The 19307-nt window shown below is 39.2% G+C and overlaps 1 long non-coding RNA gene across 1 annotated transcript; it reads left to right on the top strand.

Moving 5' to 3' along the window:
* Nucleotides 1-14839: 14839 nt before the first annotated feature.
* LOC123334094 lies at nt 14840-18220 on the top strand. Its single transcript, XR_006551861.2, has 2 exons — nt 14840-14900; nt 16626-18220. It is a non-coding gene; the product is annotated as an uncharacterized LOC123334094 (long non-coding RNA).
* The last annotated feature ends 1087 nt before the right edge of the window (nt 18221-19307 follow it).

Genomic DNA, 19307 nt, shown 5'->3' on the forward strand with positions numbered 1-19307 from the left:
CTGATCTGCCTCTTGAGAAATTTGTATGCAGGTCAGGAAGCAACAGTTAGAACTGGACATGGAACAACAGACTGGTTCCAAATAGGAAAAGGAGTTCGTCAAGGCTGCATATTGTCACCCTGCTTATTTAACTTCTATGCGGAGTACATCATGAGAAATGCTGGACTGGAAGAAGCACAAGCTGGAATCAAGATTGGTGGGAGAAATATCAATAACCTCAGATATGCAGATGACACCACCCTTATGGCAGAAAGTGAAGAGGAACTCAAAAGCCTCTTGATGAAAGTGAAAGTGGAGAATGAAAAAGTTGGCTTAAAGCTCAACATTCAGAAAGCAAAGATCATGGCATCCGGTCCCATCACTTCATGGGAAATAGATGGGGAAACAGTGGAAACAGTGTCAGACTCTATTTTTCTGGGCTCCCAAATCACTGCGGATGGCGACTGCAGCCATGAAATTCAAAGACGCTTACTCCTTGGAAGGAAAGTCATGACCAACCTAGATAGCATATTCAAAAGCAGAGACATTACTTTGCCAACAAAGGTCTATCTAGTCAAGGCTATGGTTTTTCCAGTGGTCATGTATGGATGTGAGAGTTGGACTGTGAAGAAGGCTGAGCGCCAAAGAATTGATGCTTTTGAACTGTGGTGTTGGAGAAGACTCTTGAGAGTCCCTTGGACTGCAAGGAGATCCAACCAGTCCATTCTGAAGGAGATCAGCCCTGGGCTTTCTTTGGAAGGAATGATGCTAAAGCTGAAACTCCAGTACTTCGGCCACCTCATGCGAAGAGTTGACTCATTGGAAAAGACTCTGATGCTGGGAGGGATTGGGGGCAAGAGGAGAAGGGGAACGACAGAGGATGAGATGGCTGGATGGCATCACTGACTCGATGGACGTGAGTCTCAGTGAACTCCGGGAGTTGGTGTTGGACTGGGAGGCCTGGCGTGCTGCGATTCATGGGGTCGCAAAGAGTCGGACACGACTGAGCAACTGATCTGATCTGATCTGATAACTGAATCACTTTGCTGTACAGCAGAAACTAACACAATAAACTCTACTTCATTAAAATGAGTTAAAAAAAAAGATTTGTAGGCTCTAGTTTATTGTACATAATCTGGCTTCAAAGGCATAGGATCGTATTAGTGTTATTAACTCTTGGGTAGTGTCTAATCATGTAGAATGACTTCAGAGCTCCTCAGTTTGCTTATCAGCAAAATAACTGTAATAATATATGTCATAGTAACCCTATCATAAAATGAGAAAGCTCCCTTTCCAAGGTCAGCTTCAGATGTCAAAACCTTAAGAGTAGTTCTTTAATATAATCAAAGAAAGGGTTATGATTCACACAGCTAGGGAATTCCCAAGGTGATGAGCAAGGAGGAAGACTCTTATGGAATAGATCCAGAAGTGAGAGTGTAGAAAGTGTGTGAGCACTTTTTAAAACACTTTTTATTTTGTATTGGGGGGATAGCCAATTAACAAACAATGTCATGATAGTTTCAAGTGAGCAGCTCAAAGAGACTCAGCCATACATATACATGTATCCATTTTCCCCCAAACCTCCCTCCCATCCAGGCTGCCACTAACATTGAGCAGTTCCGTGTGCTATATAGTAGGTCCTTGTTGGTTATCTATTTTAAATATAGCAGTGTGTATGTGTCCATCCCCAACTCCCTAACTATCCCTTCTCCCCATCCTTCTTCCCAGTAAGCATTTTGTAGAGAGGAAAGTCCTGCTAGTGGGAGGAGAGCCAACCTACTGCCGCAAAGTTTGAAAGAGGCACCAAGAGTACACATGAGCTTGAGGGATGGGAGTGGACCAGTGTGAACCTTACTGGACAAGAGTTGACAGATACAGACAGGAGATGAGACAGAGTTTACTGGCACTAAATCAAATGTCACTGGAGGACCAAGTTTCTTTTCCTATGTTCTTTGTAATTCACCTGAGATATTTGGGTTAACACAGCAACCTCTCAGTTTTCCTGTAAATAAATGTGTACTTGGAAGAAATTAAATTTACAAAGCTGATAAAAATAATAAGGCCAGAAATTGTTATGCTAGCTCTCTGAAGGATAGTGGGGAGTCAGCAAAAGGAGATAGCCAGCAGAAGAAATCAATGGCATCCAGGGAATCTCTTTGAGTATTTTAGTAGTAATATTGACTGTTTTGGTTTGCTGTTTTATTTGCCGAACTCTTCTGGAGCTCCCTCCTGTGTTATTGACTCACGTGGAGTATGAACATCCCTTCAAGGCACACGCTCCTCCTTAAGATGCCAGCAGGTAGTCTAATGCCAATCTATTATCAGCTACCATAGCAACCAGAGAACTTGGTCCCTCATTAACAGCATTGAGAGCTGGGGCTGTTAGATGTATGTGGTCTTCCAGGAGTTGTGGTGTTTGTCTGTGTGACCTCTCTGAGTTGTGACTGTTACAGAATAGAAAACACCTAAAATGTATGCCTGTTACACCAAAGATTGTGATGAGGTCCAATATAATAGCTAAAAAGTGGCCCCCTTTGAGGGAAGTCTCCATGACAGTAGTGAATTCTCTAGTTGGATAAAGAGTGACCTGGGTACCATATGCATACAGGACACAGGCCTGGTCACACAGGTGGGAAGGGGTGGGGTGGAGAAGCTGAGTGTAGGACCCCACGGAGGAGGAAAAGCACTACAGGAGAACCAGTAGCCCACGGGTCTTGAAGGGTGGAGTTTCTGGTGGGTAAATCTGTATCAAAGCAGGAACTTGATGGCTAAGTAGTCCCAGCAGTGGATGGGGAGACACAGTGGTATATAATACTGATTGACCAAGGAGGCAGAGAAAGACAAGGAGTCCGAGGAGGGAAAGTTAATATGGAAGCATCTGGTGGGCTGAAGGAGTGCTGGGCTGGAGGGTGACTGGAGAGGATGACAAACAGCTGAGATGAATATGGCATATCTATAAAAGGGCAGAAATTAGTTGCATGGTGGTTGTCTAGGCTGGGGCACCAAAAGCAGGCCATATATTGATGAAGGGTTAGCTCCAGGTAACATGCTCTGTTACTGTTATCTAGGTAGTGTCTCGGAGAAGGCAATGGCACCCCACTCCAGTACTCTTGCCTGGAAAATACCTTGGATGAAAGAGCCTGGTAGGCTGCAGTCCATGGGGTCGGTAAGAGTCAGACACGACTGAACGACTTCACTTTCACTTTTCACTTTCATCCATTGGAGAAGGAAACGGCAACCCACTCCAGTATTCTTGCCTGGAGAATCCCAGGGATGGGGGAGTCTTGTGGGCTGCCACCAGAGTTGGCCACAACTGAAGCAACTTAGAAGCAGCAGCAGCAGCAGCAGCTAGTGTCTAGGTCTAGGAAAGTAGGGAGTGGAGATGATGACAGGGCAGTAGTAAAGATTTAAATGAGGGTAGTTGGATGAGAAGACATCAGAGCTTATATGTGGTTGTAGTTCCTATGTAACTATCATAGGAATAGTTACTGTAGCCAGGTCTCAACTAATGCCATGGTATAGAGTAGAGTTTTAGGCTTTTGTGTAGGGATAGTGGCGATGGGGATCCAAACTCAGGTGTTAAGTATCTAAAAGGAGAGATACATTGTAGGGCACCAGTGAGGTAGTCAGCTAATTTGTAGGATATTAGCTTCCACCAAGAAGCAACCCCATAAAGAGGGAAATGAATAGATCAAATGAAATTGAAATAACCTAGTGGGAGTTCCTTGATGCAAAAGGTTAGGTAATGTGCAAAGGTAGGTCCCTATGTTGCCATTCTAGGAAGGGAAGAGCCTGACAATAATTGTTAGCTTCTTGCAGGGTGTCCTTCCATTGCATAGGAGAGGATATGGAGTTGTAGAGATTTATTTAATTTGGGGGGATTGGATCTTTATGAAGCAGTCCACAATAGGCCTTGTGAGGTGGCATCAATTAGGTTGGGAACAGGATTAATCTAGGTAGGACTGCATAGACTGAAACTTGAGGAGTAAGTCAGAAGGCAAGAAAGAAGAAAAGGTAGTTGGGAAGTTATAGGGGTACAGGTGTGTGGCAGAGCCATGGTTAGGTATGGGAGAAGAGAGAGGATCACAGAGCAGAGTTTTTATTTGGCAGATTTCAGCATGGAATTGTGTCAGCAGGATACCTTGGAGTACTGGTGCTGAGGCTGGGATTGTTGGCTGTCCTGAGGTCACCATCTGGGATGCATTGTCTGCAGGGCTGAGATGGTCATTCCTGAGATGATTGTGCTGTTGACTGGAATTGACTTGTGGATAGTACCTGTAAGAACCCTAGTGTGGTTGAGGTTGGGGGCTCTTGATATAAGTCCTGGACTAACCCCAAAACCTTGAGGCAAAGTTTTGCACTTGAGAAATTATTACAAATATGATGGAGGAGCAGTATTCCTTTGCCTCTAGGAGTTATGGTGTAACTTCTTATTAGGAAGCTGTGGGCTGATTGACCACCCCAAACAAGTAGGGGTGACAGCATGGGCAGAAAGGAGCATAAGGCATTTGGCACTGAACTGCAGTAATGCAATCCCAGTCCCAGCATCTTGAACGTAAAGTCTGTTTTGAGCCTACTGACTAAACCAAAAAATAAGACCATTAACCACTGCATAGGAATTGTTAAAAATATGAACAACGAACTTGTATTTATTGAGGGCATCCTCCAGTACCCAAAGCAATGAGCAGTTGATTCCAAAAGATCACAGACTAAAGGCCCATGGTAGCTCTGGACCAAAAAGGATCCAATAGGCCTCTAAGAGTTGTATATCAAGAGGGTTATCTTTTGGCTGTTGAGGGGGACTATTTGTTCCAGAAATCCATAGGAAGTCATGTGATATTATGTGTGGTCCAGAGGCTCTAGAAGGTATAATAAAATTTATGGTTTGGTTGACTTCTTACATCTTCAAGTCCAGCAACACAGCACTGTTTTTATCATCTTTTTCTAATTGCTATCTTCTGACTCCCTCTTCCATGTTTAAGGATCTCTGATTATATTGGCCTCACTGGAATAATTAAAGTTAAACTCCCTATTTTAAAGACAGCCGAATTGCTACCTTGATTACATCTGCAACAAGCAATTCCCCTTTGTCATATAACCTAATATATTCACAGGTTCTGGGGATTAGGATATGGACATCCTTGAGGACCATTATTCCACATGTCACAGACAACCTTTTAGATATCCTCAAGGGCCTATTCTTGGAGTGGCCCAATTTGAATAGAACTCATTTGCTAGTGACTGCATAAATAGGTTTTAATAAAATTTGTAGATGGGAAATACCTTGTTACTAGAGGCCAACTAGGTCAAATAGGTGTTGGGTTTGAGAGTAATGAAGTAGAGAGCACCAAAAATTGTTGGGAAATATGCAGTCGACCTTCCAAGAACCTGGACTGTTAAATACATGAATCAAGGTAAATTGGATATGGTCAAGCAGGAAATGGCAAGAGTGAACTTCAACATTTTAGGAATCAGTGAACTAAAATGGATGGGAATGGGTGAACTTAATTCCAATGACCATTATGTCTACTACTGTCGGCAAGAATCTCTTATTAAGAAATGAAGTAGCCCTCATAGTCAACAAAAGAGTCTGAAATGCAGTACTTGGGTGCAATCTCAAAAGTAACAGAATGATCTTGGTTTGTTTTCAAAGCAAACTATTCAGTATCACAGTAATCCAAGTTTATGACTCAACCACTAAATGCCAAAGAAGTTGAATAGTTCTATGAAGACCTACAAGACCTTTTAGAACTAACACCAAAAAAAATGTCCTTTTCATCATAGGAAATTGGAATGCAATAGTAGGAAGTCAAGAGATACCTGGAGTAACAGGCAAGTTTTGGCCTTGGAGTACAAAATGAAGCAGGGCAAAGGCTAAAAGAGTTTTGCCAAGAGATCACACTAGTCATAGCAAACACCCTTCTTCCAACAACATGAGAAACAATTCACATGGACATCACCAGATGGTCAATACCGAAATCAGACTGATTATATTCTTTGCAGCCGAAGATAGAGACGCTCTATACAGTCAGCAGAAACAAGACTGGGAGCTGACTATGGCTCAGATAATGAACTCCTTATTGCAAAATTCAGACTTAAATTGAAGAAAGTAGGGAAAACCTCTAGACCCCATTCAGTATGACATAAATTCCTTATGATTATACAGTGGCAGTGACAAATAGATTCAAGGGATTAGATCTGATAGACAGAGTGCCTGAAGAACTATGGACAGAGGTTCATGACATTGTACAGGAGGCAGTGACCAAAACTATCCCCAAGAAAAAGAAATGCAAAGAGGCAAAATGGTTGTCTAAAGAGGCCTTACAAATAGCTGAGAGGAGACGTGAAAGGGAAAGATATACTTAACTGAATACAGTGTTTCAAAGAATAGCACAGAGAGACAAGAAAGCCTTCTTAAGTGAAGAGTGCAAAGAAATAGAGGAAAACAATAGAATGGAAAAGACTAGAGATCTCTTCAAGAGAATTGGAGACTCCAATGAAACATTTCATGCAATGATGGGCATAATAAAGGACAGAAGCGTCAAGGATCTAACAGAAGCAGAAGAGATTAAGAAGAGGTATTAAGAATACATAGAAGAACTATACAAAAAAAGTCTTAATGACCTGGATAACCACAGTGGTGTGATCACTCACCTAGAACCAGACATGCTGGAGTGTGAAGTCAAGTGGGCCTTAGAAAGCATTACTATGAACAAAGCTAGTGGAGGTGATGGAATTCCAGTTAAGTTATTTCAAAGCCTAAAAGATGATGCTATTAAGGTGCTGTACTCAATATGCCAGCAAATTTGGAAAACTCAGTAATGGCCCCAGTGCTGGAAAAGATCAGTTTTCATTTCAATGCCAAAGAAAGGCAATGCCAAAGAATGCTCAAACTACACTACAATTGTGTTCATTTCACATGTTAGCAAAGTAATGCTAAAAATCCTTCAAGCTAGGCTTCAACAGTAGGTGAACTATATGAAAGCCTTTGGCTGTGTGGATCACAACAAACTGGAAAATTCTTAAAGAGATAGGGATACCAAACCACCTTACCTGTCTCCTGAGAAACCTGTATGCAGGTCAAGAAGCAACAGCTAGAACTGGACTTGGAACAACCCCATGGACTGCAGCACGCCAGGCTTCCCTGTCCTTCACTATCTCCCTGAGTTTGCTGATTCATATCCATTGAGTCTGTGGTACCATTCAACCATCTCATCATCTGTCACACCCTTATCCTCTTCCTGTCCTCCATCGTTCCCAGCATCAGAGTCTTTCCCAATGATCAGCTCTTTACCTTAGGTGGCCAAAGTATTGGAGCTTTAGCTTCAGCATCAATCCTTCCAGTGAATATTCAGGACTGATTTCCTTTAGGATGGACTGGTAGGATCTCCTTGCAGTCCAAGGGATTCTCAAGAGTTGGCTCCAATACCACAGTTCAAAAGCATCAGTTCTTCAGTGCTCAGCTTTCTTTATAGTCCAACTCTCACATCCATACATGACTACTGGAAAAAACATAGCTTTGACTAGATGGACCTTTGTCAGCAAAGTGATGTCTCTGCTTTTTAATATGATGTCTGTTTGTCATAGCTTTTCTTCCAAAGAGCAAGTGTCTTAATTTTATGGCTGCAGTCACCATCTGCAGTGATTTTGGAGCCCAAGAAAATAAAGTCTCTCACTGTTTCCATTGTTTCCCCATCTATTTGACATGAAGTGATGGGACCCAGTGCCATGATCTTCATTTTTTGAATGTTGAGTTTTAGGCCAGCTTTTTCACTCTCGTCTTTCACCCTCATCAAGAGGCTCTTTAATTCCTCTTCACTTGCTGCCATTAGAGTGGTATCATCTGCATATCTGAGGTTATTGTTATTTCTCCTGGAAATCTTGATTCCAGCTTGTGTTTCATCCAACCTGGCATTTCACATGATGTATATAACTTAAATAGGCAAGATGATGATATACAGCTTTGAGATACTCCTTTCCCAATTTTGAACCAGTCTGTTGTTCCATGTCCAGTTCTAACTGTTGATTCTTGACGTGCATACAGGTTTCTCAGGAAATGGGTAAGGTGGTCTGGTATTCCCATGTCTTTCAGAATTTTCCACAGTTTGTTGTGATCCTGTGGCTTTAGCATAGTCAATAAAGCAGAAATGGATGTTTTTCTGGAATTCCCTTGCTTTTTGTATGATACAGTGGATGTTGGCAATTTGATCTCTGGTTACTCTGCCTTTTCTTGTTACTTTTGATATTTTATGCAATATAGCTCCTACCTGTTAATCTCATATTCCTAATTTATCCTCCCCCTTTCTCATTTCCCTTTTGTAACCGTAACCTTGTTTTCTATGTCTGTGAGTCTTTTAATTTTTTGTATATATATATTGATTTGTATTATTTTTCACATTCCACATATAAGAGACAGCATAAAATATTTGTCTTCCTATCTGACTGACTTTGGTAAGTATAATATTCTCTAGGTCCATCCATGTTGCTGCAAATGGCAGTATTTTTTTTTTTTAATTTTTTATTTTTTTTTAGTATTTTATTTTTATGGCTGAGGGAGATCAGTCCTGGGTGTTCAGCGGAAGGACTGATGCTGAAGCTGAAACTCCAATACTTTGGCCTCCTCATGCGAAGAGTTGACTCATTGGAAAAGACCCTGAGGCTGGAAGGATTGGGGGCAGGAGGAGAAGGGGATGACAGAGGATGAGATGGCTGGATGGCATCACTGACTCGATGGACATGAGTTTGGGTAAACTTCGGGAGTTGGTGATAGAGAAGGGAGGCCTGGCGTGCTGCAATTCATGGGGTTGCAAAGAGGTGGACATGACTGAGTGAATGAACTGAACTGAACTGAATGTTCCTGTGTGTGTGTGTGTGTACATATATATGTTTCTATGTCTTGGTTACTACAAATAGTGCTGCCGTTAACATTGGGTTATCTTTTCAGATTAGAGTTTTCATCTTTTCCACATTTACCCAGGAGGGGATTGCTGGATCATATGGTAGCTCCATTTTCAATTTTTTAAGGAACTTCCATGCTATTTTCCATAGTGGCTGCACCAATTTACATTCCCACCTGTAGTACAGGAAGGTTCCCTCTCATCCACATCCTCTCTACCATTTATTATTTGTGTACTTTTTGATGATAGCTTTTCTGACTGGTGTGAGATGATATCTCATTGTGGTTTCAATTCACATCTCTCTAATGTTTAGCCATGTTGAGCATCTTTTCATGCATCTGTTGGCCATATGTATGTTTTCTTTGGAAAGTATTTATTATGGTCTTCTGCCCATTTTTTGATTGGTTTTGTTTGTTTGTTTGCTATTGAGTTGTATGAGCTCTTAAGGTATTTTGGATGTTAACCCCTTGTTGGTTGCATCATTTGCAAATATTTTCTCTCATTCTGTAAATTGTCTTTTTGTTTTGTTGATGGTTTCCTTTGCTGTGTAAAAGCTTTTAAGTTTGATTAGGATCCATTTGTTTATTTTTTGCTTTGGGAAACTGACCTGAGAAAATATTATTGTGATTTATGTCAGAGAATGTTTTGCCTATGTTCTATTCTAAGAGATTTATAGTGTCATATATTGTATATGTCTTTAAAATTTTGACTTTTTATTTAAATTTTGACTTTAAAATTTTGACTTGTAATTTTTTAGTAGAGAGTATTTTTTATTGCTATATAGTTGATTTACAATGTTGTGTTAGTTTCAAGTGTATGACAAAGTGAGTCAGTTATATGTATATGTGTGTGTATATACTTTTTTCAGATTCTTTTTCATTATAGGTTATTACCAGATATTGAATATAGTTCCCTGTGCTATACATTATAGTAGGTCCTTGTTGTTTATTTTATATATAGTAGTGTGTATCTGTTAATCCTGAACCTCTAATTTATCCCTCTCTGCCCCTTCCCCTTTGGCAACCATTAGTTTGTTTTCTGTATCTGTGAGTCTATTAATTTGTAAATAAAGTAATTTGTATCACTTTTTAGATTCCACATATAAGTGATATCATATGGTATTATTTTTCTCTGACTCATTTCACTTAGTATGATAATCTCTAGGTCCATTCATGTTGCTCCAAATGGCATTATTTCATGAGTTTGAGTGAACTCCGGGAATTGGTGATGGACAGAGAGGCCTGGCGTCCTGCGATTCATGGGGTTGCAAAGAGTCAGACATGACTGAGCGACTGAACTGAACTGAATATTGCATTTGATATGTAGATATATCTCACATCTTCCTAAGCCCGTCATGTGTCCATGGACATTTAGGTTGCTTCCACATCTTGACTCATAAATAGTGCTGCTGTGAACATTGGGGTGCATGTATCTTTCTGAATTACAATTTTTGTCTTTTCCATATCCTGATACCTGCCCAGGAGTGGGATTGCTGGATCATATGGTAGCTCCAATTTGTAGTTTTTTAAAGTCCTCCATACAGTTCTCCCTAACAGTTGCACTAGTTTACATTTCCACCAACAGTGTAGGAGGATTCCCTTTTCTCCACACAGTGTCCAGCATTAATTATTTGTAGGCTTTCTGATGATTGCCATTCTGACTGATGTAAGGCCATATGTCATTGTGGGTTTGATTTGTATTTCTCTAGTAATTAGTGATGTTGAGAATCTTTTCATATGCCTATTGGCCATTTATGTGTCTTCTTTGAGAAGGGTGTGTCTATAGATCTTCTGCCATTTTTTTGATTGGATTGTTTTGTTCTTGTATTTTTCTGTTGAGTTGTATGAACTGTTTATATATTTTGGAAATTAATCCCTTGTCAGTTCCATCATTTGAAAACATTAGAAGTTTTACTTTAGGAGTTTTTAAAATTTAAGATTTTGTTTCATTTCTAATAATGGGTCTGTTCAAATTATCTGTTTTTTCTTGACTCTGTTTTGGAAGGCTATATGTTTCTAGAAACTTGTCCATTTCTTCTAGGTTGTCCAATTTGTTAGCATGTTACCATTCATGGTATTCTCTTATGATTTTTTGTTTATTTCTGTGGTATCAGTTGTTATTTTTCCTTTTCATTTCTTAATTTGTTAATTTGGGTTCTCTCTCTTTTCCTCTTGGTGAGCCTGGTTAGAGGTTTTTTGATTCTGTTTACCTTTTCAGAAAATAGCTCTTGGCTTTATTCTCTTTTCTAGTCTTTTTTCATCTTTATTTTATTTTCTTTTCAATCTTTATTATTTCCTTACTCCAGCTGAATTTGACTTTCATTTGTTCTTTTTCTAATTCTTTCAGGTGGTAATTTAGGTTGTTTGATAATTTTCTTGTTTTTTGAGAAAGGCCTGTATCACTGTGAACTTCCGTCTTAGAACTACTTTGGCAGTTGCATAGATTTTGTAAAGTTGTGTTTTATATATTCATTTGTCTCAAAGTATTTTCTGATTTCTTCTTTGATTTTATTGTTGACCCATTGTTCTTTTAATTGCATTTTGCTGAATTTTCACATATTCATTCTTTACCCATTTTTCTTTCTGCAGCTGATTTCTAGTTTCATACCACTGTGGTCAGAAAATACTCTGGAAATAATTTCTATCCTCCTAAACTTGTTGAGCCTTGTTTTATGACCTAGTTTGTGGTCTCTCCTGGGCTTCCCTGGTGGCTCAGCAATAAAGAATCCACCTGCCAGTGCAGGAGACATGGGTTCTTTCCCTGGGTTGGGAAGATTCCCTGGAGAAGGAAATGGCAACCCACTTCAATATTCTTATCTGGGAAATCCTATGGACAGAGGAATCTGGCAGGCTCTCTGGAGCCATGGAGTCACAAGAATCAGACATGATTTAGCAACTAAACAACAAAATGTGGTCTATCCTACAGAATGTTCCTTGCATACTCAGAAAGAATGTGTGTTTGGTTTTTTTATTTAATATAGTGTTTTGTAGATATACATATCAACTAAATTTGACTGGTTTATTGTATAATTTAGGACCTCTGTTGCCCTATTGATTTTTCTGGGTGATCTCAGTGGGGTGTTAAAGTCTCCTGCTATTATTGTGTTCCTGTCGATTTCTTCCTTTGTATCTGTTAGTATTAGTTTTATATATTTAGGTGTTCCTGATTGGATACATATATGTTAACAAGTGTGATATTCTTTTCTTGTACTGGTCTCTTTATCATTATATAATATCCATCTTTGTCTTTAGGAGCTTTAAGTCTATTTTGTCTGATATGAATATTGCTACTGTCATTTTCCTGTTGGTCCCATCTGTAGGAAATATCTTTTTTCATTCCCTCACTTTTAGTCTGTGCTTTTTGCTCTGAAGTGAGTCTCTTGGGGCAGCATATTATAGGTTATTATTTTTTTTAATCTTATCTACCACTCTGTATCTTTTGATTGGAATGTGTTGTCCACTGACATTTAAAGTAATTATTAATAGTTACATAATTTATTACTAAGATTATGGCATCTGGTCCCATCACTTCATGGGAAATAGATGGGGAAACAGTGGAAACAGTGTCAGACTTTATTTTTGGGGGCTCCAAAATCACTGCAGACAGTGATTGCAGCCATGAAATTAAAAGCCACTTACTCCTTGGAAGGAAAGTTATGACCAACCTAGATAGCATATTGAAAAGCAGAGATATTACTTTGCCAGCAAAGGTCCATCTAGTCAAGGCTATGGTTTTTCCAGTAGTCATGTATGGATGTGAAAGTTGGACTGTGAAGAAAGCTCAGCACTGAAGAATTGATGCTTTTGAACTGTGGTGTTGGAGAAGACTCTTGAGAGTCCCTTGGACTGCAAGGAGATCCAACTAGTCCATTCTAAAGGAGATCAGTCCTGGGTGTTCTTTGGAAGGACTGATGCTGAAGCTGAAACTCCAATACTTTGGCCACCTGATGCAAAGAGTTGACTCATTGGAAAGACCCTGATGCTGGGAGGGATTGGGGGCAGGAGGAGAAAGGGACGACAGAGGATGAGATGGCTGGATGGCATCACTGACTCCATGGTCATGGGTTTGGGTGAACTTCAGGAGTTGGTGATGGACAGGGAGGCCTGGTGTGCTGTGATTCATGGGGTCGCAAAGAGTCAGACATGACTAAGCAACTGAAATGAACTGATGTAATTTATTTTCATTTTAAGCCTTTTTTCCAGTTGTTTCTGTAGTTCCTCTTTGTTCATTTCTTCTTTTTTTTTAATTTTTCATTTTGTGATTACCCTTCATTTCAAGTATATTGACCCATAACTATACTTACTTGCTTTAAACTGTCATACAAGTTCAGACACATTCTAAAGTATCTACATATTTGTACTTCTCTCCTCTACATTTTGTGATTTTTCAAATTCTGTTTACTTCTTGATGCATATCATTTTGCTATTAAATATAATATAATTGCTTTTGCAAAATGTTTTTCTCTCTTAATTTATGTACTGGCTTATTTAAGTGATCTTGAATCCTCTTAAATATTTGCCTTTCCTATTGTGATTTTTCCTTTCCTATAAATTCTTGCTTATCTATTTAGAGAAGATTTTGCATTTCTTTCTTTTTTGGTAGATTTAGTATAGGGTCTCCCCAGTGGCTCAGCGGTAAAGAATCTGCTTACAATACAGGAGACATGGGTTTAATCCCAGGGTCAGGAAGATCGCCTAATGGAGAAAATGGCAACCCACTCCAGTATTCTTGCCAGGAAAATCCCATGGACCAAGGAGCTGGCTGCTGAATTCTTTTAGTTTTTGCTTGTCTTATAAATTCTTTATTTTTCCTTTTCTAAATGATCTAGTAGATTACCTTATGTTGTAAGTTTTTTTCTTTCATAACTTTGAATATATCATGCCAACCATTCATTTTTATTTGGTTTATAGACAGACCAAATAGAGTTAGTAAAGGGAGAAATGGTAAGAGTGAGGACTCCTTCTACAACCAAATTATGAACAATAGGTCTTAATTCCTTAATATGTTGTTTAATGTAAATATTGTAAGGTGTTTATAATTTTAATAGTATATAGTAGATCAGCTGGGATCCACTTAGTATAGCCAATTGTAAGGGCAATGGATTTAAGCCTAGACCAATGTGAATCTTTTTTATTTGGAGAATCTGTACCAATGGTAGGATTGGGTAATTTCATTGGTGTCATCATTTTGCCGAGTTTTCAAGTTTAATGGTGCCTGTGGTAAATGTGAGAGATATTTGAGCTGCATGGACTCAATGTCCAATGGCCCTGCTGATACTTACAGATTTCTCTCTTTAAAATTTGAAGGATTACTGAGAATTAAGATGACCTGCGATTCAGGATCAAAGAGGGATCAAAATTGAAAATTATGTGGAGGCCAATATAGTAAATGGGATGTGTCCACAGAGAATGATCATAGTATCCATGGACTGTCAGGTCCCTAATGGGCAAAGGGCTTCCGTTCATGGAGGTCAGGAAAGTGGTTTGATATAGATATGGAGTTCACTTGAAGATGAGAGAGAATGCTTTGAGTGAAGCTGTGATTGGCATGGTAGCTGGAAGAGCAGTAGCAATATTGGAAATGGCATTAGGAACAAATAATGATTTAATGATTTGGAGTAAGTCTTGCCACAGGTGGACTTTTCCCAAAATCAAAATGATTAGAGAATCCTAAATCCCTGAGTCTCCTGTACCAAACATTTGGAATAGGGTCCTAATGGGGGCTTGTTTGATAGACTTCTATTTTATTTTTATTATCATTGTAATAATTATAAATCTTACCAAGGCTACTATTTCCTTGAGTTGAGTACACTGTTATCCAGGAGAGATTTATGTGCAGTTTATATTTCTAATTCACAGGTGGCTCAGAGATAAAGAATCTGTCTGCCAATGCAGGAGATGAAGGAGACATACGTTGGATCTTTGGGTTGGGAAGATCCCCTGGAGTAGGAAATAGCAATTCACTTCGGTATTCTTGCTGGGAAAATCCCATGGACAGAGGAGCCGGAGCGCTACAGTCTGTGGGGTAACAAAGAGTTGGACATGACTGAGCACGCGCGTGCGTGTGCGCGCGCGCGCACACACACACACACACACACACACACACACGCACAAAGTTCCAATATGTTTAGAGCCTGGTGGCCTGGCCTATTTAATGCAATAATGAGGCACGATGAATGCAAGAAGATCCTTATAAGAACAGCTGGAGGATGTCTAAACATAAAAGAACCTGTTCAGGAATGGTTAGAGCATCTCTTCCTTCAGGGTATTTGGCATAATAACAGATCTGTAATGAGACCAAACAGGACAATGTCTCTATTCCAAAAGAATTGGCAACTCTCTTCTGAAATAGCCTGATTATTGAGGATATGTATACTAAGAACAGTGGCAGGTGGATGGGTTATTTTCCAGATTATCAATATCCACTGGAGGAGGGAGGAGGTCAGGGTTATGTCTTCCTGCCAGGCATGGGAAGGTGTGGGCTAGCTACTTAAGGAGCTCAGTCAGAGATCTCAATAGATTTAACATAAGGATCTTGAGAAACACTGGACTTTTGTCTAATTATAAGGTGGCTGCATTCTAAATTTGTATTAAAAAGAGATCAATAGGCCTCCAGTTATAAGATAAATAAGTACTAGAATGTCATGTACAACATGATGACTATGGTTCATACTGCTGTATGATGTATATGAATAGATCATGATGGCTCAGATCGTAAAGAAACTGCCTACAATGCAGAAGACCTGTGTTTACTACCCGGGTCAGGATGATCCTCCGGAGAAGAGAATGGCAACCCACTCCAATATTCTTGCCTGGAGAATTCCATGGACAGAGGAGCCTAGTGAGCTACAGTCCATGGGGTTGCAAAGAGTCAGACACGACTGAGCGACTAACACTCACACTCTTATGGTATATATGAAAGTTGTTAAAAGAGTAAATCTTAAAAGTTCTCATTATAAGGGAAAATTTTTTTCTCTTTTTTGTATCTATATGAGATGATAGATATTAACTTACTCTGCTAATCATTTCACAGTAAATGTAAGTCAAATTTATTATGCTGCACACCTTAATCTTATATAGTACTTGCTGCATGTCAATTACATCTCAAAACTAGAAAAAATAAGACACAAGAAAACATTTAAAAAGAAAGTGATATTCCAATGCAAAATAGTCATATTATTGTATACCTTGCTTATTCAATTGAATATTCATTCATTGAACACCAATTACCAAATTATAACTATAAATACTAGTTTGTCCTGGCTGGTATGAATGGTGAATGAATAATTAAAAAAAGGAAATTCTAGAAAATAGGAAAGGTGATGCTAAAGGATACTAGGATAAATAAGACACTGAAGACAGACATGCCTATAAGGTTAGAAGGAGAGGAGGGGGGAGGAGAGGAAAAAGAAGATTAATTCCACAAGATTGCCATGAGCAAAAGAAATAATGATTACAAAAGGGAGTGGGTGAGTCATACTGCTTCTCATAGGAGCAGAGAAGGAGCTAAAGATGGGAGGGAGTGGGCGCTCTTAACCTTTCCCGTTGTACTTAACAGCTTCCTCTAATGCCTCTTGTTGAGTTTGTCACTTTTTCACATTAACATTTAGTCCTTTTTAAAATTCTTGAGATAATCACAGTAATTATTCTGAGGCTACAATTCACATAATTAATATATCACGACTGGCTGTATGAATTTTAAAGCAGAATCAAGGTTAAAAATTGAAGTTATACTTTCTTCTTCTTTCAGGCTGGAGGTAAATATCTCCCACCTCTGAACTCCCACAACATTTATCTGTTATGCTTTGTATTCTGGCATTTGTGTGAAGTTGAATCACCTTTAAGAGACTGAATTCCTTGAGCAGAAGGAACATGCCTCTCATCTTTCATCCCTGCTGCCTAACACAATGCCTAGCACGTTGCAGGTGTCATTAAGTGTTGTGTTTTAGAATAATGATAGAAGGCTGAATTACTATTAGATAAATCATTCTAGCCTTTGGCTATCTGTTCTGGACATACTTTAGTGAATGAGAATGTCTACCCGGAAGAAACTAGTAAACTGGAGATATCAAGAAAGAATATTTGACCACATTTTGGAAGCAGGCAATTTCTGACACTGTGTGAAAAACAAACAATTTTAGTCACTAGTACTGGCAACTCACCTGCCAAGAATTCACAGAAGTTTGCAGATTGCTCAGACCTGAATGGCTTTTTAAGGCCATTCCAAGGGATTTATGGAAAGTTCATCAGTGTGACTGGGAAATGTATGAAGAGGGGAAGGGGCAAAATTTATACAAAGCATATTCCTGTCTTAAGAGAATTTAAGTGTTGTTAGGAAAATAAGGCTTATACATTTTGAACAATAAGAGTAAACAGTAAATCAGGATCCAAATTGAGGCCAAGAAGAGGGAGAGTCAAAATGGAAGGCCTGAGATTGGGCTTGGTAGGCATTAGTGAAAAAAGAATAAAAATCTCTGTCACAAGACCCTGAAGTCTCAGTTGATGTATGTAACTTGGATCTAAGCCTCACTTTTCTCACCTGCACAAAGGGGTTAATATACATACCCTGGTAACTTGCAAGGTTAACTCATAAGTCAAATGAGGTCCTCTATGTAAATGCATTTTGGTAGATGTGAAAATGCTGGACATGTGGTTAATATGGATACACCTTGAAGGGTGGATTTTTCCATTAAGTGTCCCATAGGTATGAATAGCTTCATGAAGAGCTATGAAGTATGTAGGTAAAAAGTGACATGGGAGAGTGAAAATCCTGGCCTAATTATAACATTCTATACAGTGAAAACTAAAAAAATGTATACTCATTTGATAAATCTGGCAACTCTACCCAGGCTCACTCATTTCTGCTGCCAAAGTTCAGCTCACATGTCAAGGATCAAATCACATTTTTTCCCCAGAGTTTTCTGTTTCTCCTGGCTAGGAGATCTTTCTCTTCACAAGATTGAGGGATTGGGGAGGAAGCTGTATCCTTTAGTGTTTAAGACCTTAGACCCTGAGGTCGGATGTCCAAGATTTATAGTGCATCTCTCTTGTTAACCATTTGTGTGATCTAGGATTTTAAGCTATCTCTCTGGGCTCCAATTTCTTCTTCTATATTATGTAGGAAAAGTACTTATGCTATGGGATTGTTTCGAAGATGTGATAAACTCAGTAGTGCTTGGCATGTTTTCCTTCATAGTCTCTATCCTTCCATCCACCACATTTTTTAGTACACACTATATGAAATGTACCCAATATACAGAAATGAAAAGACATGAACTTGATCCTCAAGGAACTTACAATCTAGGATTGCATAGAAGCTGATAAGATTAAAAATAAAACCAAGTTCATCCAGTCTCATGTCTTTCTTGGCATCTTCTACTAAAAATTTTGTATTTCCTTCCAGCTACTCTCCTTCAACTTATATTGCACACTCTCCCTTACCACCTATATAGCCTATAGTCATATCAATCTCAACAAGTCCAAAGTGAAACCCTAGGCTTCTTTGTCCTTTGGTACCCCCATCTTTGTGAATTACACCACCCAATCACACAAACCACCTTTTCTTTTCCTTTTCAAAGTTCCCCCATACAATTAGGAACTGATTTGTATCTAGTTTTTCATGTTTTATATAATATGTGGTAGGCAGAATTTAAGATGGCTCCAAGATTTCCTGCCATGCACACGTTGTGCCTAATTTCTGTGCAAAATATGATGAATTTTGCTCTTGCCATTAGGAATGGCAGTTTTTAGTAATATGACACCGTTGACTAAGAAAATGAAGTTTTCTGAGTGGACCCAACCCAAACACATAAGTCCTTTGAAAACAGAATTTATTCAGGATGGTTATAGAACAGGAAGTCAGAGATGCAATCCAGATGACATGAAGAAAATAAACATCTGTGTTGTGAGCTGCATCTGGAGAATGATGTCTTTGGGGAGCTAACAGCAGCTACTGTCTCACAGCAAACAGTAAAACTAGAACCTCAGTTGTATAAATGTAAGGAAATAAATTCTGCCAACAACCCGAAGGAGGACCTTGGGCCCCAGATGAGAACTGCGGCCCTGGCTGGCACTTGATTTCAGCCCCATATGACCATGTCCAGTGAATGCACCCATATCAGACCCAGACTTTTGACCCGCAGAATTGTGAGCTAATAAGGTACTTTTTTAGTGGGAAAAAGACTTAAACAGACATTTTTCCAAAGAAGACCTACAAATGGCTAACAAACACATGAAAAGATGCTCAACATCGCTCGTTATTAGAGAAAGGCAAATCAAAACTACAATGAGATATGATCTCACACCAATCAGAACTGCCATCATCAAAAAATCTACAAACAGTAATTGCTGGAGAGTGTATGGAGAGAAGGGAACCCTCTTGCATTGCTGGTGAGAATGTAAATTGATACAGCCACTATGGAAGATGGTATGG

This window comes from Bubalus bubalis, chromosome 6, assembly GCF_019923935.1.
Source record: "Bubalus bubalis isolate 160015118507 breed Murrah chromosome 6, NDDB_SH_1, whole genome shotgun sequence".
Taxonomy (NCBI): domain Eukaryota; kingdom Metazoa; phylum Chordata; class Mammalia; order Artiodactyla; family Bovidae; genus Bubalus; species Bubalus bubalis.